General features: G+C 44.1%; 1 protein-coding gene across 1 annotated transcript in view; it reads left to right on the top strand.

Annotated features, from left to right (window-relative positions):
• Positions 1 to 2,491: 2,491 nt before the first annotated feature.
• The window catches only part of LOC134467422 (ceramide synthase-like), a 14,358-nt gene continuing 11,849 nt past the window's right edge, over positions 2,492 to 5,000 (top strand). Inside the window, exons 1-2 of the mRNA XM_063221316.1 lie at positions 2,492 to 2,638; positions 4,643 to 4,775. The gene's annotated coding sequence lies outside the window, so the exon portion shown is untranslated. The remainder of the gene's footprint in view (positions 2,639 to 4,642; positions 4,776 to 5,000) is intronic.

Below are 5,000 nucleotides of genomic sequence, written 5' to 3'. Positions count from 1 at the left end.
GAGAGTCTGTGGCTGGCGCCTCCTCATCAATCTGGTGCCAGCACAGAACTCTAAAACCTTCCCTCCACCCCAACCACCTACTCGCCACCACTCTAGGCACCCAATCAATCCTTCAAGCCACCCAAGCATCCCTCTTGATCCCCCAACAGTGGAACTTACAGAACTTACAAGCCCCAGAACTTTCCCCCCCTTCCCTTAAGCCACACAACCATATTCACCCCCTCCCTCCCCGATGGATCTTACACCCACCCCCAACCATCAGGTCCACCCCAGTGGATCATAACCTTGACGTCAACATCAACCTCACTGGACCCTCCATCCCATCGCCGCCCCAGAACTGCTGCTGCTGCTTTTCATGAAGTTCTGAACGCGTGGTGGGACATTTTTTATGGAGCACTCTGACTTGTGAACTTTTCTGACTCGTGGAACATTTTTGGAACATTCTGACTTTGGGAATGTTAGTAACGTTCTAAAAAAAAAAAAAAAAACAATGTGAAAGATGGAACGTTCGAAACATGGAACGTTCTGGACATGTGGAACATGGAATGCTGACATGAGACATTCTAGTGTGTGGAAGATTCTAACATGATGAACATTCTACGATTTGGAGATTCTAACATGCTGTTGTCTTATTACTGTAACTGTGTCTCCTGGAGAACCAGTAAACTGAACTGCACTCAACCTCACACAGAGGAGAGGAGAGGAGAGGAGAAGGAGGCAGAGCCACAAGCAAGGCTAAAATGTGTGTGTGTGTGCGCGTGTGCGTGTGTGAGCGTGTGCGTGCGTGTGTGTGTCAGTCACTCATAAGCCGCTGTGTGTGTGCGTTTTCTTGTGTGCGTGTGTGTGGAGATGAGAGTTGATTCAGCTCGTCGCAGTGCAGTGATATGGACTTTTATAATTATTGAACCTGTGTCCATGGTGATTATGGTTATTTAATATGATTTTAAGAAGTCATGATTTTTTATTTCAATTATGTCATTTGATTTTATGTGTATATTTTTTAGAAGAAGAGCTCCCCTCTCCCTGTGTCTCTGTTACCCTCCCCCCCCCCCCTCTTTTCTCTTCTCCCGCTGGTTTTAGCTGCGTTGGCTGTTGTGTTCATAGGTTGTGTTCTGTGTTCTACCCGAGAGAATAGAAGAGCAGAGGAGAGAAGTGGCGCTCTCTCTCTTTCTCGGAGTGTGTAGTAGGAGTAGCCAGCTGCTGCAGACACACACACACACACACACACACACACACACACACACACACACACACACACACACATAAACACACACACACACACATAAACACAAACCACAGACAAATGCACACCTGCTGCCTGGCGACTTTAGAGCAGGAGATAGAGTTTAGAATTTTTAGTAGCGTTATAAAGAGTCATAAGGGTCTGTGTCATAACTATTATTAATAATACCTTATTGACACCGCAGTTTTAGCATAATTATTATTAGTAGGATATGTGTTTTGTTTTTATTTGTTTTTTGATTTTTTTTTTCCCCCTCCCCAGTTTTGTTTTCACCTTTGAAAGTTGAAACTAAAAAAAAGAGTTGTTGGCTTGTGTTCCCCTAAATACTTGAATTTCATAAGGAAAAAAAAATCTGAGTGTGACTGGCGTAGTGGAAATAAAGGGATCGACACTGGAGCCCTCTGGAACGTTTTGTCTTATTGCCTTGTGGTGTGATGACCTGATTGTCTCTTAGGATTCTCAGCCATTTGACATCCCTTTATTTAGAGAGACGGCAATAATATGCCTACTGCAAAGACAATAGGCCAACTTATTATTATTGCAGTATTACAATACCACATTCTGATATATTTCCCAGTAAAGTTGTGGAATATTAAATGTATAGATTGTTATTCATATTATTCAATAATAATAATTATTATTATTATGTTCTTGTCTACAATACCCCACTCATGCCTAAAGATGCTGTTATACTACAGTAATAGCATAATAATAATAACAGGAATGAGTGAAATTGTTGTTTTTATGTGTATTATAAGGGTCACAACAAACAATACCACCGTGCCCATGGGGTAATAGATTCGACGGGGAGAGCGCGAGACAAATGCGCATGTAAATGTTTTATTGAGCTCTCCTGGCGGCTCTGCCCGAATTTTACATTGCAAAACATCTTTGGTGATCGCGAGCTCCTCCCGGGTGCACTGCCAGCGGATGCTGCAGTCAGAAATGGTCACGAGCGGTCCCATGAATGTTTCAGGAAGGTCACGAGGTGAGCTGTTCATTCGAGACCTTACACTCAACGACGGCCACCGTGATGGTATTGCGCGTCTCGGAATTCACAACACTAATTTATGCCACTAAAAACATGCGAGCCCTTTGTATCTCTCAGACCAAAAGACTAAAACCATCCTACAACGGGTTAACTCAAGGCTTTTCATCGGCTCACTTACAGGCGTGTTTTCATTCGACAAGGGAGTCGTCTGTCTGTTTTGGGGCCAATGAGGAGCAAGCAGTAATGCCAAGCGCTGGCAGAGTAGCCAATCGCCGTTCAGTTGCCAGGATTCGCGGCGCACATTTAAAAGTAAAATCAGGCCGTGGACTCAACAGAATAGACCCAGCTGAATCTCAACAGGCGAACACCTGCCAGCAAAAAACACCATCAATAATCGACAAATGGTGAGTTTCGTGTATGTGTTGTGTTTTATCCCAAAAGACCGCATCGAGGCTATATAAACCGGCCTAGTCAGCTCAGTGTTGCCATGAACACGCTAGCTGACCTGTCCAGGGTCCTGATGTCGTTAGCCAACGGTAGCTAGTCCCGTCTGTCTCCGACCGGTGGTAACCTCGCGTGCTCTGCCTGCCTCTCTCAAACACATCATCGACCATACTACACTACAAGCATCACCAACAACAAACAGCACAAGACAGCACACCTTATAATACACCGACTGCACAAGCATCAACAGCACACATCTACGCACTACACCACACTTCGGAGCATCACTCCACTGCAACTACAAGCATCCGTCACTCATCACATCAACAACATCACACTGCAAGGACGGCACATAGCCTATGCGCTTTTGCGCACTCTTGTGTCTGTACTGTCTGGACGTGAGTATGTGTTTGAAATGTTGCACTCATTTCGTTTGCAATGTAAAGATATTCAGTAATAGGCATATAATAAGGTTGTTGACAAAGTAGGGAAGGCCTGCCGCCTGTGCATTCCTGTTCTTGGTCCCTGGCTAGTCCCGAGATTTTTTTTTTTTTCTGAACCAACTGGATCAAGGAGCATTTACATTAGGTGTTCCGCGTTTCACACGTCCTCGGCTGTCCAGCTCAGCAACTCTCTAGAAGAGTAAGCTCCGTCTGTTCGGCCAGAGAGACTGAGCCTCGCCGCTATAAGCGACCATCTGTCCGGCCTGCAAATACAACGCCCTTCCGCTATCAGACCATGGAAGTTAACTTTACCTTAACATAGAATACCGGTAGTTCACCTCTCCTAACAGCAATATTGCCTATCTGCTTTCTTCAGCTGTCTTGAATTGACAGGGGCAACTGGTTGTGTAGTAGAAATGCGTTGTCCAGGTTCGTGACCCCTAATTCACAGTAAGCTGCCCTATCCCAAAACCGCTTAGGCCCGCAGCAACAGCCAAATTAACGGGAGTGACTCTTATAAAGTCAAAGTGGACCTTTGACAATCCATACAATAAGAAAATTCAAAACTCTGTAACACTTTATTTTAGTGGTTCTTCACTATTACAGTGGATCTACCACAGTAGGTACATTGTAATAACCAGTGTAACAATATTTAATACCAGTCTAATACCTTGTAGGCTACCAACCTAAAACACACACACACACATAGACAGACAGAGGGGAGAGAGAGAGAGAGAGAGAGAGAGAGAGAGAGAGAGAGAGAGAGAGAGAGAGAGAGAGAGAGAGAGAGAGAGAGAGAGAGAGAGAGAGAGAGAGACTAAGCGTGGCATCATACAGTACACACACATCACCATACACTGGCAGGGACGGCTAGATTGAATGTATGCTGAGGCATGAATTGATGCTTGCCCTAAGACTGCCATACAGTGTAGACTAGAGCTGCAACGATTAGTCGACTAATCATGACTAATCGACTATAAAAAATTGTCGACAATAATTTTCATTGTCAACTAATCGTTTCATTTAATTCAATGCTTGTTTACTTATTTTACTAATGCTTTATTACTTTATTGAAACCTAAAATTGTCCAGCATGTACGAATTGGATGTTGTATCTTGGAGTAAATAAGTTGATATCATGATTTAAAGCTCATTGTGAGCTGTAAGATTTTTTTTAAAACTTCCCTGCGCTAGAGGCCGGGAATGTTTGTCGGAGATTGGAGCAAGTATTTTTGACTTAATGACTAATCGTGACTAGATCTATCGATTAGTCGACTAAGTTATTAAAATAATCGTTAGTTGCAGCCCTAGCTTAGACATGAATGTGTTACATTGCTGAGTGGGCTTCTTCAGTCACATTGTACATATGGGCTGCCATGGAGTAATGGTTAAGGATTTGGTGATGGTTTTGGAATGAACTAGAATGACTTCTCTCTGTCTATAAGATCTCTGGTAGTACTATATAATTATTTAATGTAATGAAATAGACATTCTTCTGTACATTCTTCTGTACACTGCTCAGGTCAGGGGTTAACCTTCCTGAAGATGTGGGCGGGACATCTTCGATAACCACACCCCTCACCCCAGTGGCAGCCAACCACCTCAAGAGTGACACAACCCGACTGGACAAGAGCAGCCAATCGACTGTAGGACAGGTAAGTAAAGCCCACCCCTTATAACGAATACCAGTCAATCAACGGCAGCCAACTGCACACACGCACCCTGGCACACACACGCGCACAAACTGCAAACACACACACACACACACGCACAAACCGCATACACACACACATACACAAACAATCAAACATGCACATACACTCACACACTCGCAGATAGGCGCATGCACACATGCACACACACACACACACACACACACA

The sequence above is a fragment of the Engraulis encrasicolus genome, chromosome 17, assembly GCF_034702125.1.
Source record: "Engraulis encrasicolus isolate BLACKSEA-1 chromosome 17, IST_EnEncr_1.0, whole genome shotgun sequence".
Lineage (NCBI taxonomy): Eukaryota > Metazoa > Chordata > Actinopteri > Clupeiformes > Engraulidae > Engraulis > Engraulis encrasicolus.
Note: the sequence above shows the minus strand (reverse complement) of the source record. Positions and strands in the feature narration are given on the sequence as shown.